Below are 13,296 nucleotides of genomic sequence, written 5' to 3' on the forward strand. Positions count from 1 at the left end.
ATGCAGCAGAAATAACAACAGAATCACAATAAAATGGCTTTTAAAGTTCGATAAAGCAAAAACAGTCAAGAAAAAGCCAAAAAGATACTTAGAGTTAGCAAAAAGTCTCCTCCTTGTTTCTGGTGCTGTAGTAGTCTGCAGGATGTCCAAAAAGGATCCACCAAGCTAAACCAAGTACAAACCCATGCAAACACGGGTTTTTAACTCAGAAAGTTGAAAGGGATAGAAATCAGCCCAAAACAGCCAGTTTGAATCTCACACCTGCATCTTGACATTCCCTGAGTAGTGTAATACATTTGCTTCTCTTCTGTCTGGTGTGCAATTAATAATCATTCTCCACAAACACTGTGCCTGTCTCCCACTTTTAATACTTTATGCCGCAATTTTGTCAGACTCAACTCCTGATGGTAGGATTACATCTTTACTATTAAAGGTGTAGGTTGCTTTCTTATAGCCAGGTTTGGAGTATGCACATGATGTGCCCTTTCAACTAACAACTCCTGCTGTGGAATACCAGTCCAGTTGCTTATTTGTGCTTTCATAAAATTTATTTATTCTCTTCCTTCCAGCTTCTCTGGTATTGCTGAAATCTTAGGTTTTCCCTATGTTCTCTGGCCTCTTATTCTATTATTTTTTGAAACATCTGTTCCTAAGCAGTCTCATATTCAGCCATCCTTTTCTTTATTTTGAACTCTGATTTTTGCAGCTTTGTCATCTCATCTGAATATCTGTTTAATGTTTTCTTCCATTTTTGGCCAGCCTTTTGTTAGTGTTTATATACTCCATCAGTGTTTTGTTTATTTTAACCAGGTCTGTATGCAGTTGTCCTATGTCTTCCTGTATGTTACTGGACGTCATATCAGAAGATTGCATTGCTTTTTGCTGAACAGCTGCAGAATTTTCTGTGTCAGTGTTTCTTCCTCACTTTTTGTAGCTGATTTTTTTTCTGGGTTTTCTGTATTTCTTTATTCCTGGCATCCAGGCAGTGCACTTACTAGCCAGTTACTGAAATTTACCCATAAACACAAGTCTGCTGGCCTTCTCTGCTGAGTTTCTGTTTTCGGACTGAGAGAGCTAGAAACAAGCTGTTACTCAATGTGCAGCCATCTTGGAAGACCATTATTTTTTGTTTTGTGCTAAGAGGTTGAGAGGTATTGTGGCTCTAACATAGAACCCTATGGAGCACCACAGGTAACTCCTATTAGGATAGGCAGGTAACAGCCAGCACCATCGTAACCCATAGTTATATCCTCTTAACCAGTGTCTCATCAGATAAAATCTGAGACACTCGATCAAAGTACTGCAGTCCTCTCATTGTCATAAGTAGCCAAATGATGGGGGACAGGGGCAGTGATGAATTGTAACATTCTCTATGCTTAAAGAAATTGTTAGCAACCTAAATACGAGTTGTTTCAGTGACCTAAAACAAACTGTTAGGGGTCAGATGCATTGTTTAGTTGTAAATCAGAATGCATCCACAAGTGCAACTTTCTTGATCACCTTTCCGATAAAAGGAAGGTTAGAGACAGACCAATAATTCTTCAGGTTTGTATTTAAAGAGGATTTTTGAAAATGGGAGTGATCAGTGCCTGTTTTACTGTAGGTGGAAAGTATGGACTGACTGTACTGAACTGGGACGTTTTTCAAGTCTCATTGAACAAGCATATTGTTCAGCTGAGGTAGATTGTGTTGGTGAAAACACATTCATGATCTCATCATAATGAGCATAACCAAACTCAGCCCAGTAGACATAAGGGGCATCAGCATAAAACACATTGCAGTTTGCCAGTGGTACTCCATTGAAGAAGTACTTAATTTTGGCAGCCTTATCTACACATACACATGCAGCTTTCTAACACAGCGACAGTGCAAATGCTTTGAGTGGTAAAACAGGCTTGGCTGGTACAGCCTCATTAACCCTTTGATAGAAAGTGTAACAAGACAGATGCTGCAGAAATCTTACTGGACAAGTTGTGAGTCTTTTTGAAGAATTCCATTTGGTAGCCTGAATAATGAGCATACAGATTGTGTCCTTGAGTAGGCCCAAATTCTGCTAAATGTTTTCAAACCCTTGTTGCAGTCTTCACATTGACTGAATGATACTGTTGGTCAAACCAAGTGTAGACGTGTTAGGGCAACAACATCCAGTGTACAACCGACAGCCATAATATAGGCAACAGCTAAGAAATTTGGGTCAGCATCTCTCCTTCCCTTAAGGAGCTGGCCCACTAAGCATATTAGGTTTGCTGCCAGAGGTATTACTTAGATCTGTATATTTGGACAGTTCAGTTTTGGATGCTGCATTACATGGGAGGTCTAGGCTAAAACTGTATCAGGTGATGGTTCAACTATGATCTAGTTCCACTACCTTGTCCCTGGTTTCAAACTGTATCTGAAACACCAAGTCCAGTGTGTGTCCACTTTGAGGGTAATGGGGATAGCTACCTGTGGTGGTTTAAAAGACTGAGAAGTTCTCCACCCTAATGTCTTGTGGTTGACCCAAGTTTAAAATCACCCAAGATAAATTATCTTGATCCTTAAGGAGATCATTACCTAGTCAGATAAGAGTTGTTTTAGTGATCTAAAATCAAACTACAGAGGTCAGAGACACTGAGCAATTTTAAATCAGAATGTATCTGCACATGTCACTTTCACGATAGCTTTCCAGTGTTCAGTCACTAGCTCATTGGGGAGTTCCATGAAGTCCTGCAGAAATGCTCGGAGGTTACTGAGTAGGTAGTACACAAGGAAAAGTCTATAGCTGGGAGTATGGTATGCTTACGGAACTATGCACACCTCTGACCCAGCATTTGTAGACCTTGATTCAACACACTACCTTTAGCTACGGAGAAGGGTGCTAGGTGAAAAAACACCTAGCTTGGCAAGATAATGGCTTTTCCAATAGCCAAGATGGAGGATTATTTATTTATGTATGTATGTATTTAATTTATTTATTTTCTTTCTTTCTTTTGATAATGGGAATAGTCTGACTGAGGAATTCTCCATTTTAAGTGAAGGCCTCAGATAAAGCCTCCAGAAAGTTACAAAGGTATAACACAGCTGATGAAGTGTGTTTGTGAAAGTGCTAAAGTAAAACTACGTTTGTCTTATTCTACTCCCTTGAACTGACATCCTTTCATTTGTACAGCTGATGAAGTGAATACATAAAATAAAGATACAGACAAGGTGTAAAGCAAATGCAAGTAAGGTGTAAAAATAAAGTTGCATATAAAATTGATGTGTAGTAGAAATGTGCTAGTTCAGTAGTAAACAAAATTGTTATAAGTAGGCTTAATTAGTTTGAACAAATTTAGAAACTTCATTTGAAGTGTGGGCAGGAACATAGCAAGGTCATCTGTTGGTGACCCCAACTCAAACTTGAGGACCAAAATGAAAAAAAATGTATTCTGTAACTGTATCAACCTGCTTGTTACAACTGTAACACGAACCTTGCTGCAGTTAGCATATAACTTTATCTGACAGTATAGTATTGGCATTCACTTATGAAGTTGGTAAATCCTCACAGCTTCATAAATGAATACAGATACTGGACTCACACCCAGTCAGCAGTTCCTGTTGTGCCCTGTAACAGCTTGCACCTGGGGCAGCTGCCACCTTTGGCCTTCCTTAGTTACAGCTCTGGTGTGTGGGATTGTAAATAGGAATTATGAAGGCAGAGTTAAGAAAAACTGTAAAAGAGAGACTTGACAGTCTGTAATAAGAGACAGTGTAAAAAGGAAAAGAGCATAATAGTCTTAAGTAGAACATTACTAAAAATGATATTTGTGATTGACAGCAATGAGTTTGGCATGTAGTTGAATGAAGAGATGCCCCATTGAAGGGGTAGGACACCTCCAGAGTATGATGTGGGGTGCATCTTTTGGTGGGACAGGGGAAGAAAGTCCAACTGGCTGTCATGGGAGGGGTCTACTGTTGGCTGGCAAGTTAGAAGCAAAAAAAGATTCAGATAAAAATATATATAATTCCAATAATAAGCCAAAATCAGATCCATCCACAAGAAGTAGCATTGCAGGAAACTATCCATTTTTTGAAATACCATTTATGGCTGTTGCACATCTGCAAAACAAACTGAAACCAGGGAGATAAATTTGGGGGTTGATGCCCAAAGAATGCTGCTATAGAAGGTGCATTGTAATGGATTCTAAATGTAAATGTTATTTGTGAATGCTTGAGCATCATACCGTTTTGAAAGTGATCTAGGAAGATGGTTACACTGGCGTTCATTTGATGGATATCCTTTAAAAAGAGAATAGTGAAAAAGAGCTCTAGATTTAATTGGTTTCATGCATTTGGCATGGAATAAGCCGACTGTGAGCTGTTAGAAGGTAGAATTGATTCTGCCTTTCAGCTAGTGAGTGGGTCATAGACAACAGTGCACTGTATCATTTCATATAACAGACCAGTTACTAGTTGTATAACTTTTGAAGTGTTGACTTCTTGGCATGTTGTGTTATATAATCTGGAGCCTTAACGTTGTGAATAATAATAGTAATAGCCACCTTGTTTGTTTAATATAGAGCTATAGTGTTTAGTATCCCTACCTGTTATTTGGTAGACTTTAGTTTGATTCCCTGATGGGAAGTAGTTGTGTCGTAACACCTTTACTGGCTAAGCTGAATTCAGATATTTCAAGTTTAGTAATCTCGACCAACTCTATGGCAAAGTTTCTATATTCACTTTTGGCAACAGCAACTTCAACGTTGATACAGCTGCTAGCTTCACAATGGCGCTCTATGCCATTCTAGGTAAATGCATGGAAATGGCTGTCCTTCCCTGAGCTACATATAATGGAAAATTCAGAAACAAACAACCCTGGTGGTCTACAGACATATTGATGACAAAAGAAAAAAAATTACTCAAACTATTCTGCAGATACAAAACCCCTTATCAGAGGTGTATTTAGGTTGAGGCAAAGGGAGCAACTGCTTTGGGCACAGAATGTTGGGGGCACTATCGGATGATCTCTATCCCTCTTTAGTGTATACAGCCTTTTAAAAAACAGTATTGGATTTTTGGTCAAATCTGAATAATGTAGTGTGTGCACCCTGAGTGGTCTAAATTGTAGCAAGCAGTTTGCTACATTTTAAAGCATTTGTAATTTTTTAACTAAATCCTGAGTGTAAATCTAACCCATAAACATTTGCTGCATTTTAATTGCAACAGTAATACATTTGAATTTTTTAAGTAAATCCTGAGTGCTATAGGTCTGCAGCATATAAACTGAAGCAAAAAAAAAAAATTTTTTTATTTAAATTAAAGTGTGACGAAGGAGGAGGAGCAGAGGCAGAGTGCAGAAAACAGTATCTGATTGACTCCTGTGTCAGGAGAAAGGGGGCAAGTATCTGGCTTACCTGTATGGTGTGCCAGTAGAAGATGCAGGCCTTGTGGTGGGGATGGCAGTGCAGTTTTATAAATCTTTTTTTTTTTTTGCCCTTCACTTGAAGAGCTGATAGAGTGGGCCTCTGCCGCTATATCAAGGATAGTATCAAATATACTAATAAATCTTGAAATACACTGTTAGGTCTACAAAACTGCCCATTATATTAGGTTAGCATTGGTAGCAAATAACTGTAAATTCTTCTTTAACTACATCTGAAAAAGTAATAAGACACAGCATTGCTCAAAACTTAAAGTGGCACCTCCCATTTGGACACAACTGACCTTGCTAAAGTACTGTCAAATAAATTCAGTGCTAATTTTATCTCCAAGATACACTTACAAACTCCATGTATCCCTGAGTCTGTTACTTCACCTATTGTTCTGAAAATCTTATCTAAGACCAAAAGTATTGCTTCCATGGGGTTTGAGAATATACCTGGTTGATTAATAAGTGACATTAGGCTTGTACTTGTAAAACTACTCCTTAGATAATTTAACTTAGATCTATTGTTCCTGAAGTTTGGCTTACCAAAGTGATGACGCCCCTCCACAAGGATTGCCCTACCACCAACCCCACAAATTATAGACCCATAAGCCTGATGATGGAATGTATTGCAACTGACCTCATAAACTATGATATCAGAAATCTTATTAGTCGTGTCCATTAGCAGTTTGGTTTACCAAGGGAATATCCTGCTTAATGAATATGGTAAACTTCTTTGAGAGAGTCCCACAGGCTGTTGCCAGTAGCCTTGCTGTTCCCACTGTATATCATGAATTGGCCATGGTATTTGCACTGTACTTCATACAGGCATTGTAAGGAGGGTAAATGCATTTAATATATCCCTATGGGGTTAGATGGATAGTGAACTGGCTGAAAGACAGTGCCAACACAATGCAAGTGGCAGGCATCTCACCAGATAGTATAAAGGTAATCAGAGGGGTTCTTGGGGCTCCTTTTTGGCAGTTACTTTTCTAGCATTCAGAGTGTGAGCCAAGACCTTTGGCTAACTAAATTTGCAGATGACTGCAGACTGAGAGCTATTGTCAAGTCCCTTCTGATGCCATACACTCCAACAAGAACTCGCAGTTATAAATACCCAATAGTGAATTATATGACATGGATTTGCATAGCCAATTGACCCAAAAAGAGTTAGAATTCATGATGAATCCAAAGTCAGTTATAGCTGGCATTTTTGGGATACCTAAAGTTCAGAAAAATATTGAGGATCCCCCTTTTTGGCCAATAGTGGATGCTCACTGAAGTAAAACTTTTTTATTGCTAGATTTTTGGATTTTTAATTAAACGGGTCAGTGGCCAAGTTATCTTATATAAGTAAAGACTCCTGGCATTTTTTAAGTCAGATAAATTAAGTTCATTTTCATTACAATGTTATTTTTGTTACTATAGATATGCTTAACCTTTTTTCTGTGATCCCACATGATCTAGGACTTCAGTGGTTGAATGAACAAACTGATGGAAACTGGTGACTTGGATCAAGACGAAGTTAACATGGGAGTGGCTCTCATGGATATGATTCTCAAAAATATATATTTTTATTTTTTGACAATAAATATCAGCAAATTAAAGGGGTCGCTATGGGGGCAGCATGCACCTCTGCTTTTGCCAATCTAGTTATGGGATGCTGGGAGCAATAGTTTGTTTTTAAAAGTACATATAAAGACTCCTGGTTGAGATATATATATTATTTAGATATACAGCTCGCGAAGAATTTAAGTGATGCTCATTTTGTCTCCAATATTTTCCAGAAAAGTACTTTTTCAAACAGTTGTCTACATTTTAAAACCTGGCATCTGAGCCACCAGAAAAAGGCCGTAGTTAAAGGATAGATGGTACGGTTGGCACAGATAGTTTCTGATGATACTATGATTTTGACTGAATGTGAAGTAGTGATAGACATGTTTAGCCATAGGGGATATCCCTTGACTGTGTTGGAAGAAATTAAAACTGAGGTTGTCAATAAAAGACTAAGCGGGGCTTTTAGCTGCATTTTAACAGATAACTGAATAACAGAAAAAAGATTTATTCATCTAATGTTAATGAACAACAGTATAACAAGGCTAGAATGTTTATAACAACCTTTTCAATTAACAGCAAGGCTATAGCTGACTGTATATACCAGTATTGGAGTATTTTTAAAACTGACCCTTCTTTAGTGGAGAAACTTGGGGACAAGCCATTTATTGTTTATCAGAAAGGTGAGTCATTCAAAAATTTGCTTGAGCATGGCTGTAAGGGAATTAAAACAAACAGAAAGCTAAGTATGTTCAAATGTGGCCATTGTAATCAGTGTAAATACATAAAAGTTTGTGACAATTTTTTTTGTTAAAGGAAGGCAGTTTAAAGTGAATGGCCACTATGCCTGAATCTAGTCATGTTATTTATTTGGCAGGATGTGATTTCTGTTCTGCATTTTATGTTGGAATGACCAATAGAAAATTAAGGAATAGAATTTATGAACACTTGGCCGATATTAAGTATTGTAATAAGATTAATGCCTTATTTAGGCATATTGGAACAAATTGTGAACATAGTTTCTATTTCATGATTTTAGATCAAATTATTGCTGATTCCTGGGGTTATGTGGTGGAATAGCACTTGGCAATGCATGAATTAAAATGGCAGATTAGATGCTACAGGTTTCCCCGGGCTGAATGATTCAGTGTCTATTTCTTCTGTTTTAAAGTTAAAATATTTAGTTAAATGATGGTATTCAGGCTTAATTGATTTTAAAATTGTTAGGCCACGTGACAAAATAATTGTATTTAAATGGTTTCTTTCTAAAATTGTTTTTTAGTTCTGAGGAAGTTCTGTTAACACAGTAGGAACAAAAGTGCTTAACATTATTTATTTTATTAAAGTTTTTGGGATATTCATCTGTGGCTCCAACAGTGTATTGGTACATCACAGGAATCTGCTGTTTTAATACTTGCAGAAAAAAATGCTTCATCACAACAATGTGGACTATCACACTGATTTAAGTTCACATTATGTAAATTTGGGCTGTTTAATGGGAGTCAGTGGTATACCAAAATCAGTGTAAAGGAAATGGGAGGGGTACCCCTGTGATAACTGTTCAAAAGAGGGACCTGTACACACAGGTTGCAGAACACCCCCTTTATATAAATGTAAAGGAAGTCCTTGTCTGAACATATTTTAGACTAAATGATGAGAACATAGGTTCATAGGTAGGTACTAGGCTATTGGCCCTAGGGCCTATATAAGCCTCGCCAAACAGGACCCTGGCTTTTGCCACCCAAGAAAATTATTTTCCTGTGCTCCTGTCAAGCAGAGCCACAGAAGTGATCCCCTGGGTGAATAGTAAGGCTTTGAAAGAACTTAACTTTATGTACCACTTGGGATGAGTGCACTATTTTATACACTGCACTAGTTCTGTTGATGCATATGGATACACAAAGAATGTATTCATGCAAGTTTTGTGTGTAATATAATTTACAGTTGAAAGTGTATTAATATTAACAAAGTTTTAAATGTAATAAAAAATTGGTGTGATTGACAACTGATTTTATGTTATGGTGTAACAGTATACCTGATGAATTAGCATACTTGTTGAAACAACCAAATAAATCTGAATTAAATGTAACAGTTGTGCAAGTATATTTAACACGATAAATAGTTATGAATGTATGTTTATATGTACGTTTGTGTGTTATAAATGTATGAACTGGGTAGACCACTGATCTCACAGGATCATTTTCATGCCTTGCCAGGGTTAACAACCAAAAGTACACAATCTAAGTGAAAACATTACAGTGTTACTTTACTCTTATTTATAATGTTTCAAGAATTTAAGTAAAGTTGTACAGTGTTAAAGTAATTTGCCGTTATTCTGCAATGTAATTAAAACATTTTAGTGTTGCGGTCTTAACTGAAGATATTTCCAATGTGTGATAAAAGTATTCAAATGTGGATCTGCACTTCAGGGCAAACTATATAAAGAGTTATGAGGGAAGGTGGAAGAGGAGGGATGAAAGCTTGGGAATGTTAAGTAACTGTGTGAAGCAGACAGGGGAGTCGAATGCTTACACATGTTTAGAGAAGTCCACCTGCCTACATTAGTAATGTGATGAGTGTAACCCTACCCCTAACCCTAGCCTTTGTTTAAAGGTCATAAAAGGAAATTTTCTTTAATATTTTTGTAGGTTTGTTTTTTTAGATGTTTCGGTTATGTTGTTGTTGTTGTGTCTTTCAGCTTTTCCCGGTTAGGGGTCGCCACAGCGGAACTCCGGTCTGCTAATGATTGATAGTTGATTTTTACGTGCAGAGTTACCAGCCCTGACGCACAACCTTCAACGAAGGTACGCCCATTCACGCATATCTCCACGCAGAAGACGCTCTAGCTGAGAATCGAACCAGACATGCAGCATCTTACTGTGAGGCGACAACGCTACCGCAGCACCACCACCGCAGATATGTGAATGTTTAAAACATTTTTGCTGGTGTTCTGCATTTCTCAATTTTTATCTTTTGAACATTTCTATGTAATCATTTGGTATATTCAATGAAAGTTTTAAAATAAACAATGTTTTTGATGTTTAGAGAGTTTGAATATAAGGAAGTTGTAATGCATGCTTTAAGGAGTTTTCAAGTCTAAGTGATGGAGCTGTTTTGGACGAATATGCATTAGTAATGCATGAATAATTATTTTCTGAGTTCCATCCATAAGTGACTAAATGATAGTATGTATTTTATTTGCTCTGTTATTCTCCTTATACTTATTTTTAAGTGAATCTGTTCTTCTTTGTACCATCACTAGTTCTGTATTCGGTATAGATGTTTTATTTATTTTCATGTGCTTCATTATGATTGCTTTTCAGTATTTTATAAAGCCTAGTGTCAACCTAATTTAGTCCTATTAAAAAATTTACTTGATTTTTAACTCATTTGAAAACTGTGCAATCAAAATAATAATGTTTACAAGAAAAAGAAAAAAAAACACATTAAGAAAACAGTTAAGCTTCCTTGACCAAATACTTCCCTCTATGTTGCAGGTTTCTGATAGCCTCATATAGATTCTACCATACCCTGATTTATGGGAGCAAACCAGAACTTAACTCAGTAAAAGCAGAACCATTCTAAGAGGCTGATATGTCCTTGGCAGAATATGCAAGCAATAATGTACAACAGAGTGTGTATAAATAACACATGCCCAGGGGTGTTCTTAGGCCCGAAGCCACAGATGGAGGGCCTTTAAACCCCTCAAAGAGCATTATTTACATAGTAACATACACCTTGGAGGGCATTATTGCACTTAAGAGAATGAGCTGTCTGTAAAATTGTTCTGTTTTACTTATTATTTTGTATTACTATATTGTTATTGTTTTTTACATTTTTGATATAAAGTAGTTCTTCTGCCTAATCTTTTAAACTTGCTGTAGTATATGTTAATGGTGGAGGAAGTATTTTACATCCAAAATATAATATTTGCAAACATGTCCGTATATTTACCTCATCTTTTTGTGCCTTACTCATAAAATTTGTGGTTTGTTGACAATCATTGGGAGATTGAAGTCACTAAATAATGACATACATTTGAATTTCAGATTTTATATCTTTCAGAAAATGCATATTAAAACAAATCATTTTATTCAAGCAGATTTTTAATTTTGTAACAGCAGTTTTTAAGATCGGTTCCTGTTTTTCATCCTTCATCCCCTTTATTTTAGGCTTTATCTGGATTTCTTGAGCTAAGAATTTGAGAGGTATGCATACCTGTTAACTGCAGCTGCTTCCAATGCTTGATTGATCTCACAGTCTCTCTCTCTGTCTATCATATAAACACACTTCCGCTTTCATGCATGCAAGTACTCGTACACTTACATGTAGATTAACGTAAATAGGCGCACACACACACTTTTCTTTCTTTAAATGTTTCTTTTAATTTTATACTTGCTAAACAGCAAAAGAGCTGCTTAGCGAGTGTAAAATAATAGCTCAATCGATCTCTCTCTTTCATGCACTGATACACTCACACACACGCAGACATTAACACACACATGTACACTTTTTTTTTTTTAATTTTACACTTCTAAACCGTAAAAGCACTGCTCAGTGAGTGTAAAATAATGGTGGCCATTAGCATTATTACAGTCTGAGCTCCCCAACAGCTTCATTTGTTGCCATGAAGTGGTGGACTCATTTTTCTGTGGGCATTACCTATACATAAACAACCTGTTGGAGAATGCCCATTCTTTAATAATCTTTAAGATATTCAATCTTGCTGCAAGGAAGGTAAGGAGGATCATCATTCTGGATCTTTTAAAACTTTGTTCCTCTTACTGTTTAGGCTTATGTGCATGACATCTGCCAGATTTCTTACTTATAATGAGACCCCTGATACTTAAAACCTATAAGCTTCCATCATCGGTCGGTCCTCAGCACGTCATATTTATATGGAAGGACTGTTAACATACCATTGCCTTTCACTTTTGTGTATTAAATAACTCTGGACCCTTTTATAAAAAGCAAAATATGCTGTCTCAGTAAACCTCTGGCAAGTGGATGTTCACAAAAAACAATGGCAAGGTGGCTTCAACTTGGGGGGGCTCCCAGAAACAAGGAGAGTCAAATAAGTCTGAATGATATTTTCAAATGTTAAACCCCTATTCCCACCCCGGCAGTCTGTCTTCCCCAAAATATGACTCCTTTTCTCTTTGGCAACAGTTTATCAGACATATGGGTTCTGTGGGTGATCCATCAGGAGGTACAGATGGCAATAGGAGTCCCTACCTCATTTTCAGGAGATTCCCCTTCATTCACCTTTTTCCTCCTGTCATTCAATATCTGCTGACTGAAGGGGTTATACTACTGTTCCTCATTCCCTATATTTCACGTATTGATTGGAATAAAGAGTTAAAAATGGATCAAAAAGATTATAGCTTCAGGTGACTCATCTAACTCCAGAGGTGTAGCTATAATCATTAAACAAAAATTCATTGGGAATATTATTGATGAGAAATTTGATGATGAGGGGAGGTGGTGCTTATTTACCGCTTCTATTGCTGGTTTGGACAAACCCTTATTAATTTTAAATCTATATGGCCCATGTAATTCACAACATTTGTTCATTTTAAAAATTTACAATATTCTTGCATCCTACAAGGATCATCATATTATAGTGGGTGGTGACTGGAATGCAGTTATAAACCCTGTAATTGATCGTTCCCGCTCCACTGTCACCTATAATCTTCAATCTACTCTGGCTATAAATGATTTGATGACAGAATATAATTTAATAGATCCCCTCCGCACTGTTAAAAATATAAACAAGAATGATATATACACAAATCCAAAATGCAGAGCTGCTGTTAGTTGAGGTAGGATACTCACGCTAAAACACTAGTAAAACTCAGTCCAAAGAGAAGCGTGACTTTCCAATAAGCAATAAAATGAAAGTAGAAATTCAAACAAATATGTCCATGTAAGTTAGCAAATTGTTTATTCCAAACGAGTAAGCGCTTTCGCCAAAGGCTTCTTCAGACTCTCTACACAAACTAAAACTTTGAACATCACTTTTAAAACCAACAAAAGCTTGTGATAGGATCTCTATGATCACATGTTTACTTCATTTAAAGATACAGAGACCAATTAATCTCAATTCCATAAATGTTATCCTGTTCAACTAATTGAAATGCTGGTATAATCAAAGTATGAACTAAATAGTTCAAAATAAACATACATATAAAATGCATCGGTGCCCAAACACATTATATTACTTTAAACAATTGAGTTTATCTCTGAGCATTGTGATATTTACTTTTCTTCTCGTAGTGCTTTTATAAATCTCGTACTGCACTTTCAAACAGTATATGTCAAAAGCCCACTGCAGGCATAGTCAGTAAAGCCCAAGCGAC

The 13,296-nt window shown here is 36.8% G+C and overlaps 1 protein-coding gene across 1 annotated transcript in view; it reads left to right on the forward strand.

The window, feature by feature from the left end:
* MAPKAP1 (MAPK associated protein 1) overlaps window positions 1-13,296 on the forward strand; it is a gene marked incomplete in the record, with an annotated part of 2,444,893 nt that overhangs the window by 1,968,418 nt on the left and 463,179 nt on the right.

This window comes from Protopterus annectens, chromosome 16.part0 (assembly GCF_019279795.1).
Source record: "Protopterus annectens isolate FY-2018-M chromosome 16.part0, PAN1.0, whole genome shotgun sequence".
NCBI classification, from domain to species: domain Eukaryota; kingdom Metazoa; phylum Chordata; order Ceratodontiformes; family Protopteridae; genus Protopterus; species Protopterus annectens.